Here is a 23,680-nt window from a genome sequence, read left to right as displayed (position 1 = left end):
CTTGGTTAGAATAAAATTCTTCCTAAGAACTGTAGACTTCAGGTACATGACAAAATAATTAATGAGAAAAGAATGCACCCTCTCAAACCCAGGAGTGTCCAGGGGCTGGATCTGGATGTTCTTAAAATGTCACATGACTCTGGTCCCCTCCTCCTCCCAGTCTGAGGGTTTGCAGTGCCTATCCTATCCAGATGTTTGATTTTTGAGATATGAACCAAGGTCATGTGTGTAATGATCTTTTTTCATCCTTAATTATTCTTGCACCTGTGGTTGATCATGTGCAGGGGATGAGCTGTATCAGTGCTTTAGAAATCTCAGTAGAAGGAAAAGATGTCTGATCAACATCTGCCTTTTTTGCTGCTTAGAAGGAAAAACTACGTCTCAAACAAGGGTGAGTAGGGATTGAGGACCAACCTTGGTTCCTGAACCTGCCAGTAAGTCTCTCCTGCTGAACATGCAATTGGAGGAGAAGCAGAAGGGGAAAGTGCAGCTGCCAGGTAGGATTCTGCATGGTACTTCCCCTTCCCTATCCAGTCTGTCCTGGGGGAAGGTGCAGTGGGAAGTAGTTTCAGATATTGTCACCAAGTCAGATAGCAGCCATAGGTGCGTTTCGTCAGCAATGGCATCTCTGGTTTGAATCCTCCACGTCTTCCTACTCTGTATCCTGGATTTCTTTAGTATTGCCAGCCATCCTCTTGTAGAAAGCTTAGACAGAAGGAGAATATGAAAGTTGGAGCTTTTCCTAAGTTTTTGCCTGGTTGTTCAATTCTTATCTTCAGCCTCGATTATAAGTAGGAAGAGAATGGAGCCCATGGTCTTTGGCTAAACCTCGTCATTTGCCGAGCTGGGAAAAATGAAACTACATATGGATTAATGTTTAAGAAATGTGACAATAATAGGACATAGCACTATGTGAAGATAAAATTGAGATATCAGGTTTTAGAGTGATGCTAATTATTTTTATTATTATCATTAATATAATTTTCCATTTAAAGAACAGTTTTCCGAAGTACAGGGGGAAAAAGTCAATAATTTGTGGCCAATTGGGCTTTAAAAATCATCTTTAGTTGTCAAATCAGTAAATAATTAGCTAATTAGCATATTTGTGTCCCAGCATGAATAACACATACTCCCCCTCCACCCACACACACACACACACACACACACACACACACACACGTGCCTACTGTCAGGACAAATATAGTCACACCAGTAAATATAAAGAGGTTCACAGAAACATACAGAACCCGTGAATGTGTAAAGTGCTGACAGGACAGCCCCTGTCAACATGAATTCTTACTCCCTATTTTTATTCTCAAAGCCAGTTTACCAATTGAGCTCCACTATTTGTAGCATCGGAAGATACTACCTCTAGTGTAAGTCTTACGCCTAATTCTTACTGGCTTGTCAAAGTTGCTCAGTGAGTGTTTTAGTGTACTTGGATTCAATTTTCTATTGATAAATATTTTACCCAGTTGTCATGATTATCTTAACATAGAGACAAGAAGATACTAGATTAATCCAAGTGTTTTTAGAGACAAGCTGATAACTTATAGAGAGACGTGTTGATTTTATTTGCAACACAGAACTGGTAAGCCATTTAGTTTTCTAAGACTTAGTTGGTAGAAAGAATAAATACTTATCTTTCCACATAAATGTCAGCCAAAATCCCTAAGCCATTCTTTTTTGAACATTCTTTAAAAAAGAAAATGGAAGTTCTGAGGTAGCGTGATTTTATTTTTTATTATTGCCAATTATAAAAAAAAAAGATGTTATGGACTAAATGTTTGTGTCCCCCACAAATTCATATGGGGATTCCTAAATTCCAATCTGATGGTGGTGAGGTCCTGGTAAGTGATTAGGTCTTAAGTGTGGAGCCCCCATGATGTAATTAGTGCCCTTATAAGAGACACAAGAGAGATGACCTGTCTTTTCATCACGTGAGGATACAGAGAGAAGACAGCTGTATGCAAACTGGGAAGAGTTATCTCACCAGGAACTGAATCACCTGGCACCTTGGACTTGACCTCTCCAGCTTCCAGTGCTGTGAAAAATAAATGTTTGTTGTTTAAATCACCTAGTCTCTGATATTTTGTTACAGTGGCCCGAACTGACTAGAGCATTGGATAACCCTGAAGTGGGTGAGGTACCTTCACAGAGGACCACAATCTACACTCATATGTGACAATTCTGAAGGTCATCCTCATGTAAGTCACTCAAAAGTAAATTCTCCTTAGTCCATTTTATTTGGAAAATGTTCTTTGATGAGATCATCATGATCTCATTCACTGTTGGGTCCTGAGTACCCAGTAGGTGTCAGGTGCTCGAGACCGGTGTGTGGGCGGTCAAGTGTTCACTACTATTTCTGCTGCCGACTTCTCCGCCTCCACTGTCCTGCCCCCACCTCACCACCACCAAAAGGAGTTGCTATTCGTTGGTTTTATTGCAGAACGCCATTCTTTCAGCAGGTAAAGTAACCGTAAGTTAAAATTCAGACACACAGATTTGCTCCTCTTGGGTGTTCTTTCTTCTTGCCGGCTGCAGGAAAGGTGATCAGGCTGCTGGCTACTGTCTCTTCCTTCAACCCCACCCCCTCTATTACACACACACACACACACACACACACACACACATCCTGGTTCAGCCTTTTCCCTTGATCTCTTTTATCTACTGTTCTACTTCGAGGCAGGATAAACTGACGGATTGGTTTGGGGCCCTGTCACTGTTCCAGGCTCACCGGAGAAGCATGATTTTAATTTATTTGCTGCTGCCACTGGACCATATCTATCTGTCAGGGGCTCTGTATGGAAAAGTTGTTATGTTCTGGGCAGGATTCAGGCATTCTCAGGACGCTTGGGTCAGTGCTGTCAAGGGCTCACACAACTTTCATCAGATTCTTTACTGTCAGTGGTTCCTCTTGGTCCTGAATGGTGTTAGCATCTCTATTTGACAGATGAGGAAACTGAGGATCAAGACTTGCTCAAGAGTTCCTAAATGGGGAAATAGAAAATAAGGAAGCAAACAAAACCAAAAATATAATTTCTGTATTTATCAGTGCCATAAAGATAAGGCGGGTAAAAGCAGAATCAGTGACGGATAGGGCTATTTAGTTTGGGCTTTTGGAGAATGCTTAGAACACATAAAAACTATTCTGGCTTGCAGTTGAATGGGTCTTGTGTTGAGGTCACACTGGACCAATTTAACTCTCAGCAGCGCCATTCAATCAAGGGATATTTCTAAAGAATTTGATCTACCTGCTGTGTAAGCTATGCTTTCATTTATGAAAACTTTCTCACCCATACACGTTTATAATCTTGTGAATTAAAAATAGACTATGTTTTTATGGGCTAAATAAATTTTTAAAAATCATGTTCTTTAACCAAGGTGTGGTTTTTCAAGATATTATAGCTTGGTGTTAGTGGCCCACATAGAACGTGACAGAAGCAAGTGAAGGCTCGGCACTTAACTGTTTATGGAAATGCTCCGTGATGGAATGGTTCCAAGAGCTGCTACACATACTTTACACATTTGCACACGCTGTTGTTAATCCATTTGGTGCATTTGTGCAAATGAGAAACCTGTGCCCCTTCTCTAGAGTGACCCAGCCCCCACCCAATCAATCACATGGCTTAGTGAGCCAGAAGTGGGCTGTATTCCAGCTTGCTCTTCCTCCCTTGACCTGAAGCCCTTGGGCATGGTGTCCATGACTCTATGGTAGTCCTTGAACTTTCAGGCAATAGTGATAACTCCCTAAATTCTGTGGCACATCAAAGCAATTGCTCAAATGCTAACTCATTAATTCCAAAAACATCTTGAAGAATGAGTGGGGTGAAGATTCTCATCCTCATTTTATTGTCACGGGACCAGAGTACAGAGAAGTTATATGACTTCCCCAAAGCCACACGGACCCTAAGTGGTCCTGACTAGAACCAGAGGTTACTAACCCTTGGCCTTAGTCTTTCAGATTTATTGAGCATCATATGGTTTAGAGACATCATTCATTCATTTAGTCAATCAGTCAGTCAGTCATCAGTCATTTGGGATTACAGGTTCTTGAGGGAAGGGCTCTGCCTCATTCATCTATGTGTTCTGCGAACGTATCACTCTTTTCGACACATACTAACTATGCAATGAATGTTTGTTACATGAACAACAGAAAGCATTGGTTGTTTTGGTAGTGTCATTACAGATGTGTTCTGCTGATACTTTGGGCTGCAAATGATGTGGGCAATGTTTATCTGCCTTTTATTTATTTATTTATTTATTTTGCTGCCCAAACTGTAGGCGTGGCCGGTATCCCACAGGCCCATTTGCTTTCCTGTAAATCCAGTTCACAGCTGCATTGGTCAAAGCTCTGTGAAAAAGAAAGGAAGGCAGGTGACAGCTCACCCTGCTAAATAGACAGATGTAGGTCTGAGAGGCGGCTCAGACTAATGAATCTACACCTTCTGCCGCCTTCAGAAAAACCGATGTTATTGAAGGAGTGAGACTGCAGAGGCAGGTATCAGAAAACTTGGGCTCTTTTTATAAAAGATGTATGATCATTGAGGTTTTCAGCAGCATTTCTCCCTGCTTATTACCTGCTAGTTTACCTATCATATCTGTCAGGTCCTTCAGAAAACAAAAAAATAACCTTGGAGGGCTCAGAAGAAAACAGCTCGGGCCTCCTCCCCCCATGCCATTTGTTGGGTTATTAATGTTCTGTTAGAATCTTTAGAGCCTCAAAGAGGAGGGGACTTGGCTGATTCTAGTGTCCTCAGCAGCAATAATTTCCCTTCTGAAGATGCTCATGAGATTACGGATGAAGCATCAGAATTAGCCAAATGGGTAGTCAACCTCATGAAAACGAAGGGCCTTTTGTGAGTAAGTCCCAGTCGATATGATGAAAATCACCCCCAAGTTTATTTTCCATAGGTCTAAATATATGGGGAACCAGTGAGTTACTCTTATGCTGCTCATAATAATGTCATAATTGGATGATCTATAAACGGCATTATGCAAAGGAACGTTGAACAAATGCAGCTGAATGCTCTTCGAGTGGGATCTTTTCTTTCTCACAATTAAATGTCATTATGAGGGATTCTACTCTATTTTATATGTAATCAGGACTTGTAAAGTCTCAATATAAACAGCATTTTTATTTGATCTGAGTTCATTATGAGAAGCAACTACTGTATAGAAAAATGTCTGAAACGATAGTCTGGACTAGATAGAAGTCAGGATTTACTGAACGGAAGGGGAAAAATGGCTGCCTCGCCAGCCACGCATACCTTTGCAATCTGGTGTATTTCCTTATGTGGCCTTGCTCAGGCTTATAAACCACCGGAATCAATTTCTTTTAAAAACACGTTTTTCAGAAACTTATTACGTACTTTAGAGATATATTATATACCTTCAGCAGCAAAAGAAGAAAAATTACAGGTGCAAAAGCAGCCCATTTTTCTAGCAGCTGAAAATGATGCTGTGTACTGGTCACAGGGGAACAGTAAAAATTACACTCCGACAGCAACAGGGCAGAAGCCCCACAAAGGCACAGCCGAGCGAGTGGCACGGCCAGGGAGTGTGCTAATAAATCAAGATAATTCTCTGCCTGCCTTGAACTTAGACCCGGCTACAATTCACTGGTACAGCCAGGGAAAAAAAAAAGTCTGTTAGTAGAATTCAGCTTTACTGGGGGGACGTGATTAGTCACTGGGCAGATTGAGCCTCGATTGCATCTAAATGGTCCACTTTATGAACCATTTATCTTCTGCTCAGACCATTTTCATTACACCAAAAACTGATGCTGAGCCACCAGCTGTAAGATACAGCCTGGTGAAAATTAATAACCTTTTTTCTCCCCCTTCTGCAGGACTCCTGCATATGCGAGCAGGAGCATTTATCCCTGTTTTGTTGCTATTTGCATCCCAGCATCCCTGGCAGTCTTTCAATTTCCTCAAGTCTCTTAGCCTTTGCCCCCTGTTTCGCTTTTGCAACACAAACAATCCATCCTGTGCATTTAAAATTCTCTTAGCGCCCTGACATCACGCTATAGCCTTAGAGCAGGGAGCAGTTTACACAGAAAAGGCTCTTATTAATTCCTCTGTCCTGCTTTCCTGCTAAAATATAGGGATCTTGAGATTACTGCTGGGTCCCTTAAAGACCATTTAGAGCTGTGCAATTTAAAAAAGGAGACCTTTATTAATACCTGCTTAGGCTACTGACTGCGGGGAGGGCAAAGGGGGTCTAGCTGTGATGGAAGATAGTCTCTTACTGAAGCAGAGTCACGTGACCTGTAATTCACGGCAGCCTATTGAGCCTTGCGTGGCCACTGAGATATGTGCTGATATGATTACAATAACATACAATGAAATTATGGAGTATTAATGGTGCTTAACCACTGTCAGGCATTAAGCAGAATTAACAGGAGTCTTTTTCTGAGCAGACGTAGTTTTGATAGGGCTGATTAAGGATTTGGCTATCGAAGGGAGCTCATTATGGTATTAATTGAGGTACAATGAGCCCAAACTGTGCTGTTTTGGCATATTTCTGCATGGGGCCACATGTTTGGTGAGAGACTTGGAGCTCATCGCCCCAGCCCTGAAGTTGTTGGATGCCATACAACTCTTGTTTCCTTGAGCAGATTTCGTGATGTCTTCTGTCTTCCTCTTTTTCTCTTTTGAAGCATGCCGAAATTGTTTTGATAACCAGTTTTCTTTGCCCCTAACAAAGGCCAGCCTGTCCCTGGAATTGTTTATCAGTTTACAGAGAAACGTTTGTCTGAGGGAGAATTTTGTGATGATGTTGAAATTCTTCAGGAGAGATTTGTTGTTGTTTTTTCAATACTGTAAAGTTTAGGCTGAAGGTGAAATGATCAGTTTAGTTACATTCTATATTTGTGACTATATTATGCTTTGAAGATTTTTTTTTCTTTAATGCATGTCATGTGATGGCAGTTGAAGAGAAGTCACTACTTCCTCAGTTTTTTTAAAAATAGTCCTTTTCTACCACAGTAGATGTTTAATAAGGAAAGGGATTTTTGACTCGGGAGCATTGAGCTTCTCTTGCTAGATAGGATGCTGGGTGAGGTGACTTTAGAAAGGGCTTCTTGAGATGAACTGTTCGGTGGCGGGGGCCTGAGGTCAGAATGAGCCACCAACTAGGATGAAGGTGAACAAGAGGGTTCCGGAGCGGGTCTTCATCTCAGGGGCACAGTGTATAGAGCTTACCTTGGGCAGCCAGGACCACGGTGTGGCTGCCTGCTTGTCGGTGACGAGTGCCACGCTCCCACACTCATCCCTGCAGTTGCAGTGAGCCCCGGGCTGATCTGCATCAATTGCTGGGATGGCCAAATGGAACTGATGAGCTGAGTCCATTCGTTTTGTCTAGACGTGGCCTCAATTGACCAGCTGGGTGTGCTCGGCTTGTCCGCTTGACAGCTGCTAACTGTCAATGGGCCATATGTAGCTCTGGAAAGTTGCAGACTTTGGAACGCTCAAGGGCACGGATCAAATTCCTTGGGGAGAGAGGTTTTCCATGAGCAAGTCTGGGGGCCCTGATGAGCTCACTCTCACCAGTCTTTTTTCTTTTTTCTTTCTTTTCTTTCTTTTCTTTCTTTTTGTTTTGTTTTTGTTTTTTTACAAACTTATGACCTAAAAGACAGTGGCTAGTCTCAATTAAAAGCCTTGGCCAAAAACCATTGTTAAAGCTATGCTGAGTATTAAAGTTTCAAACTGAGGGAGAGCCCAGGTGACTGGATGCATGTTAATAAAATCTTTGGTGATAATCTTTGGTGGTGCTTGCCTCTCACCAAGAGTTCGGATCTGACTTTAAGTTTGACTTTAACTTGTCTCCTCAGTTGTTCTGGATATATCTACAGCTGACTTTCCTCATCCTTTCTCCATGCTGCTGGACAGAGTGCTCTAAAATTCCTGTCTGATCGTGTGATCCTCCTGCTCAAACCTTTTGGGGGAATCTGCACAGTTGACAATTTCTGTGTAGACACGTGGTCATTTGTAATTTCACTCTGTCAACCTCTCTGATAATATCTTCTGCATGTCAAGATGCAGGTAGAAGCAAGAATCACTGAGGAGAAGAGGATGTTGTCTATTGTATGCATTATATAGCAATAAACACATGTGAGTCAGTCATTTATTTTTTAGGAGGAGCCAAAATGTTCCTAAATCCTCAATAAAATGTTAGATACTCATGCTTAGGAAATGGAAGATCAACAGAAAAAGAAAAGGCACAAATAAATAAGCGATGGCAATATTGCTTTTAAAAATATAAATGATGAATGAATGAATGAAGGCATTAATGAAAGAGCAGAGTTCAGTTAGAAGCTGTTTCGTAGTCTAAGAGAGAAAGAATTAGGACTTGAGATTAATTTGTGCCAATAAAGTGACATGAAATTAATGTGAGTACTAATTAGGACTGGGAAATTCCCATTCGTCAGTCTGGGTGTGGCTCTGCCACAGTGAATTTTTCTCTACCTATTGCTAGCGATATTGGACTTGATGGCGTGATGTTGTGGACTTTCCGTTAACATGTACATATTGCTACGTGACGAATTGAAAGATGCATGCCCTTTGTGAGGGGCAAACTGCTGCAGTCTAGGAAGGCTCTTGTTAGTCTGTAGAACACACGGTCAAGGAACTGGGGGTGTGAAGGTGAAGTTTGTGGAAGGCCCATGGTGTAGAAGAAAAAGAAGCTTTTTTCTTTTTTAATTTAAGCATTTTGTTTGAAAGAGCATAGACTGTATATTAGGCTATAGTTCTAAAGATAAAATAATGTATATTTGGAAGTTATTTTAAAACCAAGCTTGAAAAAAGAAAGCAAATATGGGAGCTGGGAAAGGACTGTTACATGTATGCTGACAAGCCAGGAAAAGTAATTCTGGCTTCCAGAAGCCAGAGGAATCCTGGAAGTCTCCTAGGGCAGGGAGCATTTCTCAGGCATCCTTGTACCCTTAGCACCTACTCATTATCTGGCACTCCTCACGTACTTTGCAGATTTTTTTTTCTAAATTAACACTGAGAAGTTAAGATACATAAAAAGTTCTGAGAATCATACATTATTTAACCAGTAGGTATTTTTTTCAGCTATGCCTGTGGATTTAAAAAAAAAATATTCTGTTGTGGAAAAATACAACACGAGATCTACTTGCTAACCAATTTCTACATGTACAGTACATTTTTGTTGACTAAAGGCACAGTGTTATACAGCAGATTCTAGAGCTGATTTATCTTGCTTACTGAACTTTCTCCCATTTCCTTTTCTTCCCAGCAACTGGCAGTTACCATTCCACTCTCTGATTCTATGAATTTGATTATTTTAGATATCTCATATAAGTGGAGTCATGTAGTATTTGTCTTTCTGTGGCTGGCTTATTTCACTTAGTGTATGTCCTCCATGTTTATCCATGTTGTCACATATTGCAGAATTTCCTTCTTTTTTAAGACTGAATAGTATTCCATTGTATGTATATGCCATATTTCCTTTATCCATTCATCCACCAATGGACATTTAGGTTGTTTTTACATCTTGGCTATTGTAAATAGCGTTGCAATAAACATATGTGCATATATATGTATTCAAGATTATGATTTTTAATTCTTTTGAATAAATACCCAGACGTAGGATTACTAGATCATATGGTAGTTATACTTTTTAATTTTCTGAGGACTCTCTATTCTGTTTTCCATAGTGGCTGCACCAAGTTATATTCCCATCAACAGTGCACAAGGGCTCCAATACCTCCACACTTTCGCCAGCACTTATCTTTTTTTTTTTTTTATAATAGCCATCCTGACAGGTGTGAGGTAGTGTCTCATTGTGGTTTTGATTTGCATTTCCATGATGATTTGTGATGTTGAGCATTTGTATGTCTTTGGAGAAATGTCTTATCAAATCTTAGCCTATGTTTTACTCAGCTTATTAATATTTTTTTTCTCCTGAGTTGTAGAAGTAAGCTGCAGGTGTTTTAAGCTTAGTCTGACACAGTGTGCATCATTGCCATAATTTAAATTAGATAACTTAAAATTTTAAGTTTTTTCATTAATATAAGGAAAAGCAAAATACTTATGGCATTTCACTTACCAAAACTCAAAGTGCCAAGCAGCATGTGGAATGCTGAATGGAGAAAAAAAAATAAGATCACTAAAGACCAAGTGTACTCCTCCCTCAAAGATTCATCCTCCATAACATTGATCTGAGATGTCAGAGAGTGTGTAATTGCGCCCTCATTGAAACCAAAGCATTGAGCACGGAAGTTAGTTTAACAGAGAACAGCATATATTTTGCTTATTATACTGCGTGCTTCTTCGTTAGGTTTATAATGGAAACAGTCTGCCCTTGGAGAGCATACCAGCATTTATTTCAAATCAATGTTGAAAATTAAATGGTAAACCTCAGGGGAGGGAGACTCTTCCATAACCACTACTTCCTATTAGAAATCTTTCTTTCATGTTTCTGCTTAGTACTCAACCAGAGTTTGAAATTAATTAAAAGATATCCTTTCTCTAATCTTTAGATAATTAGCTTCAAAGATTTTCTTCAAAATGTTGTAATAATTTTATCTTTTATGTGTAAATTTAGAGCAGTTTCTATCTGGACAATAACAATTCAGTGGTAGTAAACGAGGGAAAAATTTTGTCAGTTATTTGAGGAGTTGTGGTTCAGTCATTGAAAGTAAGTATTTATTATGAAGCAGTTTTCAGATTTTTTTTGCACAAGACTAAAAGATGAATAAAGAGTACCATATAGAGTCCTAAAAATTAGAGTTGGAGAGTACTGTGTAAATTTTAGCATCTTATTTCGTGAACAGGGAAAATAGAATCCCTGATGAGATATAAATATCTTCAATTATAGAAACTATTGCTATTGAATAAAAGCTTTCTAATCACCTCTTGACCATCTTCAAGTAGATAGAATAAGGGAAATCATTTTCAATGACAAGAGCATTTTCAGTTTGCTGTAAGTTCAGCCTTTAAAGACTTTTTTTTTTTTTTCTTAGAGGAGCTGAGAAAGACTAAAGGTAGGGGGAAATTCTTTGACATTCCTTCCATTGGAAGCAGAGTCTAATTCTCTTCCTTTTGAATTGATGTGACCTGATCAACAATAAGAACGCAGTGGAAACTGCATTTTCAAACTTCTTAGGCTAAGTCACAAGAAGCCTGGTGGCTTTTGCCTGAGTCTCTGAGGACAAGCACTTTGGAGCTTGTCTCCAAATGTCTGATATTCTAAGGCCACCATGCTGTGAGGAAGCCCACGCTAACCGTGAAGAGAGGTTGCATGGAGAGGTGCCTGATGTGTGGAAGAGGAAGCTTTCAAGTGATCCAGACTCAGGCACATTGACCTGCAACTCTATGAAAAATCCCAAGTGAGAATCACCTAGTCGAACCTGTCACTTCCAAACTGTGAGAGGTCATAACAAATTGATGTTTCATGCTACCAAATTTGGTAATGGTTTGTCATGCAAAAGTAGATAACTGAAATAGCAGGCACTTTTAAAACTCAGAAAAAAAATCTTGGAGAGGCATGAAATACCCTTCTAGGAGATTATGAATATGAGTGACAATGTCTGACTTGAACAGTATGGATTTTTCTTATCTAAGTGAATTTGGATAAAATATTAATGATCTAAGATAATTGTAGGTCCTCCATCTCTGCCCTTTTGCACTCTTTTTTCTCTAGTTCATTAATCTTCAACCCATAACCAACAAGTCACTAGTTTGTTCATGTTTATTTTCATTTCTGTGAAAACTATTTTTGAGAAAAGTATCCTGTAGACATATTTACATCACAATGGCTGCTTAGACTTATTGTTTTGATCTCTGTCGATTTGTTGATTCACTCAGAAAATATTTATTTATTGGACTATGTGCTAATCAATATGCCAGTCACTATGGGAATACAGCAACATATACGCTAGTCAGGGTTCCTGCCAGGCTTGAGGGTCCTTACAGCCTAAGAGGGATGGATCTAACTAAATAAGCGATTGGATTCTGCAGGGGTCAACATCTAGAGCCGAAGGAATGCAAATATAGCTGCGGAAATTGAGGCATTTGAGACTTAGATGGCAGAAATTTCATTTTAGAGCTAGGTGGTCTTCCTAAAATCTGAACATCACATCTGCTCCTAAGACTGGCTCTGTGGAAAGACTGCCTACCCTTCTTAATATTCCTTCTCAGCCTGGAATGCTATGTTTTTTGTTTCAGAAACCAGTTCTAAAATCTGCAAGGTGGAGGGGTTAAAAGGCCTTGGATTCATTCACCTCACCTAGTCTACCTGGCTCCTTGACAGTCAGTGGCTCTAGAATTGCCACCAATTCATCAAAATCTATTTACTAGCTTCTGTGAACCAGGCACCGTGCTAGATCCAGGGGGAAAAAATCAGAAAGCTCATAACCTAGAAGGGGAGGGAGAGAGGAATAAGTAAATGATTACAATACAGAGTAATAAATGCTACAATAAAATCAGTTTAAAATGTTAACAAATCTTGAGTAACAAGTATAGGATGGCAAAATGACATTCAATGTTAAGAATTTGATAGACGACAAAGAAGGCATTCTAAAGCAATGGGAATCTACGGCCATGCCACCCTGAACAAGCCCGATCCTGTCTGATCTCGGAAGCTAAGCAGGGTCAGTCCTGGTTAGTACTTGGGTGGGAGATCGCCTAGGAAGACCAAGTGCTGTAGGCATAAAATATAAGGAATTGTAAGCTGACAAGGTCCTTGCAATCTATGAGGTCAACCAAGGGTTGCTTCGCCTAAAAAAAATAAAAAATAAAAAATTAAAAAAAATTAAAAAAAAAATAAAGCAATGGGAAAAGGAAGGTGAATAAAAGATGCTGGGACAATTAGATTTTTTTTGGAGAAAATGACACTGCAGTTTCCACTCATATCATAACTCAAATAAAGTCTAGAGGAATTAGAGTTAAACAGAAAAAAGCCATAAAAATGGGAAAAAATGATTATAAACATCTACCTGATCTTTGATTGGGTAAGAACTTAACAAGAAAGGTCATAAAGGAAAATATTAATAAATGTAACTACGTAAAGATGGAAAAGATTGTATGGCAAAAAAATCAAGAAAAGACAAGACATTGGAAAACATTTGTAACTAACAGAAAGGATAAAAATTTAACCCCTCTGATATATGAAGAACCCATTCAAATTGGTAAGATAAATAAAGACTTCCGCAGATAATTGGCTATGGATATGAAAGATAACTCACAAAATAGAAGTACAAATAGTTAATAATGTAAAGAAATATTTAGTTTTGCTATAATCATGAACTTACAGCTTTAACTATATAAAATTAGTAAAATTAAATAATTTTTTGATAATCTTATAATGGTTTCTTTTTGATTCAGATAAGCTGCTGGTGGCAGCATATATTGGCAACCTCTTTCTGAAAGGCCAATTAGCAATATAGATAAAATCCTTTAAAATATCTATGCCATTGTTTCCCTGGGACCTCTTCCTCCTTTGTGAATTAGTCTCAGGGAAAATTGGATATGTTAACAAGGACAGCTGCACAAAAATGTTTATTGTAGTAGTAAATAATATAAAATACATGGAAACAATATAAATGACCACAATTAAGCCCAACATGGTAGCTTGCATAATGGGATATTATGCAACTATTTAAAAATATGTTTTTGGTATGTCTGTTTAGCAACAATCTGGTCTATGATAAACCTTGTTGGCTAAAATACTGCCACAAATCTTGATACATTCCTAATGTCATAGACATGGCTTTGATATACATGTAATGAAAAAGCAATATGCACAATAGTGCCTAAAACATGATCTAATCTTTAATTATAGAAAAATATGCAAAAAGTTAACTTTTTAAATGGATTGGTAGACATATTAATGATTTTTATTTCTAGCTTTATACACTAACATAGGACTCATTTTCAAAAATTTTCAAATCAGTTTCTTTTACTTAAGCATTAGAAAAATACAGAATAAAAACATCATATTCACAATTTTTATGAATGGCAAAATATTTCATGTATTCATTGATTTATCCAATATTTATTGACTTCTACTACATATCAGTCATTGTTCTAGGTGCATAGGGTATGTCAGCCTAATGTGGGGCTTACATTTCAGCTGTGGGCAACAGAAAATGAACAGTAAATATATCAGATAATTTAGTTATAAACTATGTCGGAGGAAGATAGGAGTGCTATGGTGAAAAAGAAAAAGCAAAGCGGGAAAAGAGGAATCAAGAATCATGTTGGGTGACCTGGGTAAGGGAAGCAGACAGGCAGGATGAAGTATTAAATCAAATGGTTGCACCAGGCTCATTGAGAAAATGACCTATGAGCCAAGACTTGCAGATATGGAAGTTGACCACGTGAGTACCTGGGAAGAGGGGAAAGATCGCTCCAAGCAGAGAGAACCACGAGAGCAAAAGTCTTAGGATACGGGGCCGCTTTGGAGCAGAGCAGAAAGGCTGGGCTGCAGGAGCAGGATGAGTAAAAGAGAAAGCAATAGCCAAGATTAGAGAGATACTTGCCAGGGGGCTGGGCAGGCAGACCGGGGAGGGCTTTGGTAGCCACTGTAAGAACTTTGGTTTTACCATGAGTCGAAAGGTGAGCCATTGAAGGGCTTTGAGAAGATGGTTGTTTTCCGCCTCTGGTGGCTGTGGAACTTTTAGACATTAGAGTGCAGAAGCACTCTAATGTCTAAAAGTTCAGTGTGTAGATGACACTGAGTACAGAAGCACAGTGTGTAGATGGAAGGCTAATGCAGTAATCTGGGCATGAGTATGGTGACTCATACTACTTAGGAGGCTAGTGCAGTAATCTGAGAAACAGTGTGATGACTCTGACTACACGGTAGCTATTGAAGTGACAAAAAGTCAGGTTCTTGATACATTTTGAAGGCAAAGCCAGCAGAATTCCTAATGGGGTATATGTGAGTGTGAGAGAAAGAGAGCCGAGGATGACTACGACTTGAGCAACTGGGAGATTAGAGTTGATATTGATGGTGATGAGGAAGCCTGCAGGTGGGCAAGTCCAGGTGAGGTCACTGAGAGAAGGAGTCTAGAGGGAGAAAAGAGAAAGGACTGTACCTAGAGCTGTTCACCGTAAGACTCCTGGAAGAAGAGATGAAGAGGCAATGGTGACTGAAAAAGACTCACCATGAAGGGAAGAGGAAACCCTAGAGAATGTGGTATCCCCAAAAGGCAGAGGAAGCAGGAGCATCAAGGAATAGAGCGCGATCAATGGTGCCTTGATTTCTTCAGAGAAGTAGGAAGCACTGGCTGAGAGTGAAGATGGGGAAGGAAGAAACCTTAGCTAGGGACTTTTTACTCAGGTGTTCCAATTAGTGAGCATTGCAAAAACTTTTTGTATTGTAATTCAGTGGAGGTAATACTTCTTAGGGGTTGTCCTGGGGCTGAACCACCATGTTCAAGTTGAAGCACATCCTACTGAAGGTGAGAAGCACTGATAAGTTGGTAGGCAGATCTAAGGAAACTGGAGAGCAAATAAAATTGAACGTGAATAACCTAGTTTCTAAATTTAAATGTAGTTTTCATGTCAGGGGCCTGCCATCATGCCTTTGCATCTTAATCCAAACTTGCTCTCACCCAAGTGATAAGATTCATGTCTTTATTATTAGGAAACAAGAAATAAAGGATAGCAAAGTTCTCCTTTATCACTAATCTGACATAGAGGGATGAATGAGACCAAACATTCAATATAAGTAAAACCACAATTTTCTCATACTTAATAAAAATGATAAGATTTTTATAGCACATTAGTTTAAACCAAATTTGCTAATCTGATTTGATAGAAAGGAGCTGTGTAAAAGATTAATAAAATGGACTAGTGCTTCTAATATAATTGCAGACTCGGATTTTTCACTTCATATTAGTGACTTTCATGCTCTGTACAATTTTCTGATGGAATTAGTGCCATCTGCAACACATGAATGGCTTTGATGTATCATATTTTCTGAGGGACTTTGTGATACATAGGCAGTTGCAAATCTTGAAACATTGTTTCAACATATTATCAAGTGTTTTGTTATCCTAAATTGAAGAGAAAGTCACTCCACAAAAGGCAATCATTTTTCACGTTTTTCTCTAGGAAGTTGATGACTTCCTCAGTAGTACATGTAATTCAAGCTCCCTGCCACCTCCACCAGCCAAGATGCTCATCAACATTGACCCTCTCATGCTTTTTTTATCTCACCTCCAACAAGCAGACCTATGAGCTTCATAGACAGAATTATGATGCAATTTTGGTCCCTAAAAAGTGCTATTTAAAAAAAATAACAAAGCTTATTTATACAAATAGATGTGCAAATTATATTTGTGGATTTCAATGAAATTTTTCAATGGATGGGTTCCTACTCTTAGTTTGGGCCACATGATATCTCCTGTGCTAGGCATGGCTTATCACTCCTATCTTTTATCTTGTCATTCTTCTACTCTGTCCCCTTGTCCATGGCTTTCTGAGCAGCTCTTCCAAAGATTTCAGGCTGTTTCCTAACTCTGGGTTGTCGCCATGCTGTTAGCCTGTTCTCTTCAGACTGGGAGTCTTGTCACCTTTGTCAACCCAATGGCCTCCTTTCTCTTCTGATCTTTGATCTCTACGTGCCCACCCCACCTTTGCCATAGGCTTAAGCCCTTCTTTCTAGAACCCCCACATTACTGTGACCCTATTATGACTTTTATTGCATCGTATAAACATTTTATGCTTGCGTGTCTTTCTCCTCTTCTAGATCATGAGCTACTTGAAAACAAGGACTATACCTTTCATCTCTGGGTCCATTCTTCAGTTTCTGTCACAAGAAATGTCTAATGAGTAGATAAGTGGATGGGCAAATGGCAAGGTCACTGGAACTAAACTCTATCAACCTGGAAATTCCTTACTTATTGATAATAAGTCAACCTGAATCTGTACATATTTACTTAGAACAGTTTCTGTTTTGTTCAGTTAAAAATAGTGGACAGAATTGCATCTATCTATCTATCTATCTATCTATCTATCTATCTATCTATCTATCAATCATCTATCTACCTACCTATCTATCTTCATCATAATCATCAGTATCATCATCATCATCATCATCATCATCATCTTCTATCTATGCATAAATTGTAAGGAAACCGGGCTTTTTTTGCTGGTTGGAGATAAGTAAAAATGTCAAAAAATTATAGAAATGATTTTGCGGGTATGCTTCCCTGTTTTCTCTTCTCGTCTTAGAAAGGCTATTATAATTAACACCTATATTCATGGGTGCTACTAAAGAAGGCATCAATAGGAAGTCCTTCTAAACAGATAATGAGACTCTTTCACTCGACACTGATCTTTTGATAACCATGTGAAGCAATGAAGTGGTTTAGCCCATATTCGATCCAAAGTAGCCTTCATGTGGCTGGCTGGGCTTCTAAATTCTGTTGCGATCTGGAACAACAGTGTGGCTACTGTGTACTACACATAAGACGGATAGAGTGTTTAAACCTTCTAAACAAATGACAATTCAGTGAGTGGTACACTGTAATACATGTTACATTTAGTGAGTGTGTCAAGATCGGGTGGACCGATTATTTATTTGACTAGCTATTCTAGTAGAAACTGACTAAAGGGAATTGTATGCACATAGAATGCCTGCCAATAAAGCAGGGTATTCCTTGGAATAGATGGAAAGATTCTAAGAGGTGATTTCTACTGCGTTTTAGATCAATTTCCTGTGAGTATTCAAATCTGAAATTATAATGGAAATCAAGGTGAAAATATATTTGTTTCTCTGTATTTTGTTTTATGTACAATTTTCTTACTATTTTGACACATCCATCTGTATGGCACATAAGAATGGTTATCTCACTCTTGTTTCTAAAATAGATTCTTTTTTCCCATCCTGGGCAGCTCCAAGATGTTTTAAATATACAAAAGTAAAAACTGGTATTATGTAATTAAATAAAGCTGTCTTCTAGCTTCTCCTGAAGTTGGGCAAGGAAAGAAAAACAAATAAATCAGAAACAAGGTTTTGAGTTTGTATTTTTCTCTCTCAGGCAGACTGTTGTTCTTAACGTAAGTGAATGATAGAATATTTGGCTGCAATAATTGATGGCGTTTTATGTGATAGCTTATTTTAAAATGCTTTGGGTTTTTATAGTTTCTGAGACAAGCACTTGCTGTTGAAACAAGAGATGACTCTCCTTGGACAGAATGAAATTTAATAGTATAACTTTGGAGCTGGCCGCCTCCTCCTGCATTTCACTGCCCGCTCCAGTGATACACAGAGACTCAATGTCACCTGTTGACTGAGGTGTTGTGTATCTTGTTTGTATTCAAGGCTAGAAAGAATGGAGGCTCTGTGAGACATAACCAAGCTCCAGGTTTACTTACACTTTCTGAACTACATTTGGGTGAGTTGAGTAGAAAGGCATGCTCCATTTTATAAAACCAAGTTACAATTTCAAAAATATGCAAGTTGAGGGAAGAATTTGGTCCGTATAAAGCTATGATATTAACATGTATATTTTCACTAGGTTTTCAAAGTGTTTTCACGTCATCTTAAGCATTCCTCACTGTCTACTTATGTGTGAGGTAATATTATTTCTATGTTAAAGATGGGGAAACAGGCTTCAAGAAGACAAATGACTTGTTTAAGATTACATAGTCATCAAGAATCAAAAATGAGAACTCAGGCATGGAGCTTCTGATTCCAGGTCAACAGTGGCAGATTCAAAAGTAAAGGTCCACAATGAGCCACAATCCTGTTCTTTATATGCAGTGTGGGTCCCCTCCCAACAAGAATCGGGACTGCCCTCTGTCACTCATTGAAGGAGATAAAAGGGATGCAGTGGGACTCGAGTAAGGTTCTAGAAAAACTTGAAGTTTTGGCCTTCATCTTATGGACCCTCACTATGGAATAAGCCAGCCACCATGCAGGGAGCTTGACTGTGCTATTACCATGCTGTGAGGAAGGGCAGCTAGTTAAGAGGCTGTGTGCATAGAGAGAGAGAGAGCTGACCAGGCCTGGGCTGTTCCAGCCATCCTATGTCAGAAGATTCCAGAAAACTCAGCCCTTGCCACCATGTGGCAGCAAGCACATGACAAAAAGGCTGAGCAACAACAGCTCAGTTGAATCAACAATCATGAGCAATAATAGTAAATTATTGTTTGAAGTCACAATTTCTGATAGGTAGTAATAGATAACAGGAAGACTGATATGTAAAACTTTTCCTTTTTTCCTTTGAAAATGCCATGAATGAACACACAAACAAACTGACACCAAAACTTCAGTGATCATTTTCTTGAGCTGTCTTTTTCTTAAAGCACTTTTCACCCATAAAAGGTAAATAGTTTGAAAAATGTTTCTGGGCACATGGAAAACTGTCGTATTTCCAAGTCACAGTTTTCAGAGAGCAGGGCTGGGGCCAGTTCTCCATGATCCTCTCCTGATTCTGGACACATTGTGAACAAAGGCACTTTGTTCTGAACTACCTTACCAAGGATGTCATAGAGTAAACAGCCCTGAAAAACAGAGCAACTGTTGCCACTTAGAGCAAAGAAGGAGATTTCACCTGACTTGCAAGCTAACAAGTTAGTTGGCCATAGTTTCATGGATGCTGGTAATATAATAAAGATAATGCTTTGCTCCAAAGCAAAGAGCAGACATTCTCAGTGTCCACTATTAAAGATTAATGTTCTCTAAACTCAGGGTTCCCACAGTACATACAGGTGTCACCTGGTTCTCTTTGTGTCACCTTATGGGAACTGGAGCTTGGGGAATCAGTGTAAATGCTGATACTCTGGCTAGTGCTCTTATTGTGAGCAATGCACTGTCTTTTGCCCTGCACCCGAGAGTCTTACGTTTAGATAGGCATACCTTGGAGTTATTGTGTTTGTTTTAGACCACAATAAAACAAATATTGCAAAAAAGCAAGTCACACAAGTTTTTGTTTTCCAGTGCACATAAAAGTTTTGTTTACCCTATATCATGTTAAGTGTGAAATAGCTTTGTGTCTAAGAAACAATGTACATATCTTAATTTAAAAGTACTTTATTGCTAAACAAAATGCTAACCATCATCATCTGAGCCTTTAGCAAGTCAGAATCTTTTTGCTGGTGGAGAGTCTTGCCTTGATGTTGATGGCTGTTGACTGATTGGGGTGGTAGTTATCGAAGGTTGGGTGGCTGTGGCAATTTTGAAAAATAAGACAATAATGAAATTTGCTACATAGATTGACTCACTTTCATGAACGATTTCTCTGTAGCATGTGATGCCATTTGGTAGTATTTTATCTATAGTAGAACTTTGAAAATTGGAGTCAGTCCTCTCAAAACTTGCCTCTGATTTATCAACTAAGTATAAGCAATATTCTAAATTCTTTGTTGTCATTTCAATAATCTTCACAGCATCTTTTCCAGGAGTAGTTTCCATTTCAATAAGCCACTTTCTTTGCTTATCCATAGAAAGTAACTCCTTATTCATTAGAGTTTTATCATGAGCTTATAGCAGTCTGGCCATATCTTTAGGCTTCACTGCTAATTCTAGTTCTCTTGCTGTTTCCACCACACCTGTAGTTACTTCCTCCACTGAAGTCAAAGTCATCTATGAGAGTTGGAATCCACTTCTTTCAAACTCCTGTTAATGTTGATATTTTGACTTATTCCCATGAAACACAAATGTTCTGAATGCCACCTAGAATGGTGAATCCTTTCCAGAAGGTTTTCAATTTACTTTTCCCAGATCCATCAGAAGAATCACTATCTAGGGCAGCTAAAAGCCTTATAAAATGTATTTCTTAAATAAGAAGACTTGAAAGTCGAAATTACTTCTTGATCCATGGGCTGCAGAATGGGTGTTGTGTTGGTCGGCATGAATACTGCATTAATCTCATTGTCCATTTTCATCAGAGTGCTTGGGTGACCAGATGCATTGTCAATGGCCAGTGATATTTTGAAAGAAATCTTTTTTTTTCTGAGCAGGTCTCAACAGTAACCTTAAAATAGTCAGTAAACCATTTTGTAAATGGATGTGCTATCATCCAGTTTTTGTTGTTAAATTTACAGCGCACGGGCAGAGTGGATTTAGCATCACTCTTAAGGGCTGTAGGATTTTCAAAATGGTTTCAACTTAAGGTCACCAACTGCATTTATTCCTAACTAGAGAGTCGGCTGTGTTTTGAAGTTTTGAAGCCAAGTCTTGACTTCTCTCTAGCTTTGATAGTCCTAGATGCCATCTTCCAATACAGTCACATATCACTTAATGATGGGGATACGTTCTGAGAAAGGCATTATTAGGCAATTTCACCATTGTGTGACTGATATAGAGGGCACTTACACAAACCTAGATGATATAGCCTGCTATACACCTAGTCCCTATGGTATATATAGCCTATTTTTCCCAGGTTACAAACCTGTGCAACATTTTACTGTACTGAATATTATAGGCAATTGCAACATAATGGTAAATATTTGTGTATCTAAATATATCTAAGCATAGCAAAGATATAGTAAAAATTTGGTATAAAAGATAAAAGATGCTGTACCTGTATACTTGTACGTACCATGAACAGAGCTTGCAGGACTGGAAATTGCTCTGGGTGTGTCAGTGAATGAGTGGTGAGTGAGTGTGAAGGCCTAGGATATGACAGTTCATAACTGTACATTTTATAAACATAGTACACTTGGACTACACTAAACTTATAAAAATATATATTTTTCTTCAAGAATAAATTAATCTTAGCTTACTGTAACTTTTATACTTTATAAGTTTTTTAATTTTTTAAAACTTTTCAACTCTTTTGTACTAACATAGCTTAAAACACGCATTGTACAGATATACAACTTTTTTTATATCCTTATTCTACTTTTTCTTTTTTAATTAAAAAATTACTTTTTAAACTTTTTTAAAAAACCAAGACGCACACATGCACATTCGCCTAGGTTTACCCAGATCAGGACCATCAATATCACTGTCCTCCACTTTCGCATTTTGTTCCACTGGAAGGACTTCAGGGGCAATGACATACATGGAGCTCTTACGTATGTCACTTCCTATGATAACAATGTCTTTTGGAACACCTCCTGAAGGTCCTGCCTGAAGCTCTTCTTGAAGAGGTGTCACCCTTTTCAGAAATATGTCCATGGTGGTTTGCTTTTTTTATTTTTCATCATAGATTTGCTTGTAATAGATAATGCACCATGAACATTTTGATTACGAAAAACCTTTCAGTGTTGGGAGTCCATGTTTTTAAACATTTTAAAGAAGCTTATTGAGGTCTACAAAAGCTTCTGCTGCACGTTTCATTGCTAATTTTCTTGGGGAATCCTTCTTTTTGTTATTCTGCAGCTTCCTTTCCTCTTGTTTCTTTTTCAGCTCTGTGTTTCTGGTCCAGTTCCCATGACTCCTCATCAGTCAATTCCTCAGAGCCACCTTCACCTCTAGGAGCTCTTCAATGTTATCCTCATTTACATCCAGGAGAAAGTTGTTTGTTAACCACAGCCTTCTTGATTTTTGCAATTTCCTCATCTTTGGCAAATATAGACCCATATTACTTTTGGGTATAAATATGAAATTCTTAAATAAAATATTACTGGAATGAATCTATCAATATTTAATAATTGTATCTGTTCTGATCAATTAAGGCTTAGGCCAGGAATGTTAAGAGTATATTCAAATGTATTAGTATAATTTATAATATCTAAAGAAAAAGAAAAACATATCTCATAAGATCCAGTGAATCATAATGTTAAATTCAACATCTGTTCTTGATTATAACAACTTAATGCAAAAAGAACGCAGACTATATATCAAACCCCAGAAGAGCTTTATGTTCTATGGTGAAGTAGTGAAAGTATTTCTTTAAATGCTGGAGAAAGCAAAGATATCCGCCATTATCATTATTTATTTTTTTCAGAAAAAGTCAGCCAATGCAATTAGATAAGAAATTGAAATACGGCATGTAAATATTGAGAAAGAAGAGATAAAATTATTATTTGTACATGAGGTGATTATAAACTTGTGGCATAAAAAGGAATCGGTTGAACTGCTATCAGGAATACTAAGAAACTTTGGCTGGTAAGAAAATAATAAAATCAAATGTAGTAACTTTCTCTTAGAATTATAATAAGTATTAAAAATGTTATAAAAATCCTATATTTAGCAATAGGCTTGGAAAGAAGAGTACTTGACTGACCTGAGAAACTAAAACTCTACTGAGCTACATTATAAAAAAAGGCTTGCATTTAAAAAAAAAAAAAAAATGATTGCAGTATTGTTGGATGGGAAAACTCAATAGTGATAAAAACACTAACTTTTTCCAAAGTAAAAAAATAAATTTAATAAAATTTCAGTAGGAGTTTGGAACTTAAGGTTAATCTAAATAATCTACTAGTAAGACTAAATACTTAATAGCACAAGGGGAACTTTGAAAATAAGAATGAGAAAAGATTTGCTTTAACAGATATTAAAATATACTATAAAGCTAAAAACAATATGAAACTGGTATAATAATAGTCAGATTATTGGAACAAAATAGTAAAATAAAAACATAGATGAATAATTAAATTTGGGGTAGGTGGGAAAGCCTACATTATCTTTGCATTTGAGGCAGAAAGCATGAAGGGAATTCCAATACATTTTACCATATTATAATAAACAAAAACTAAGCAACCCTCACCCCAAGTTTCTATATTATAATAGCAAACTAACATAG

At 38.1% G+C, this 23,680-nt stretch overlaps 1 pseudogene; it reads left to right on the top strand.

Moving 5' to 3' along the window:
* The first annotated feature begins 12,562 nt into the window (after positions 1-12,562).
* On the top strand, positions 12,563-12,681 carry LOC120584489 (uncharacterized; annotated as a pseudogene).
* Positions 12,682-23,680: the final 10,999 nt, after the last annotated feature.

This window comes from Pteropus medius, unplaced genomic scaffold, assembly GCF_902729225.1.
Source record: "Pteropus medius unplaced genomic scaffold, Ma_sr-lr_union100, whole genome shotgun sequence".
Classification (NCBI taxonomy): Eukaryota; Metazoa; Chordata; class Mammalia; order Chiroptera; family Pteropodidae; genus Pteropus; species Pteropus medius.
This window is presented reverse-complemented; position numbering and strand designations above follow the sequence as displayed.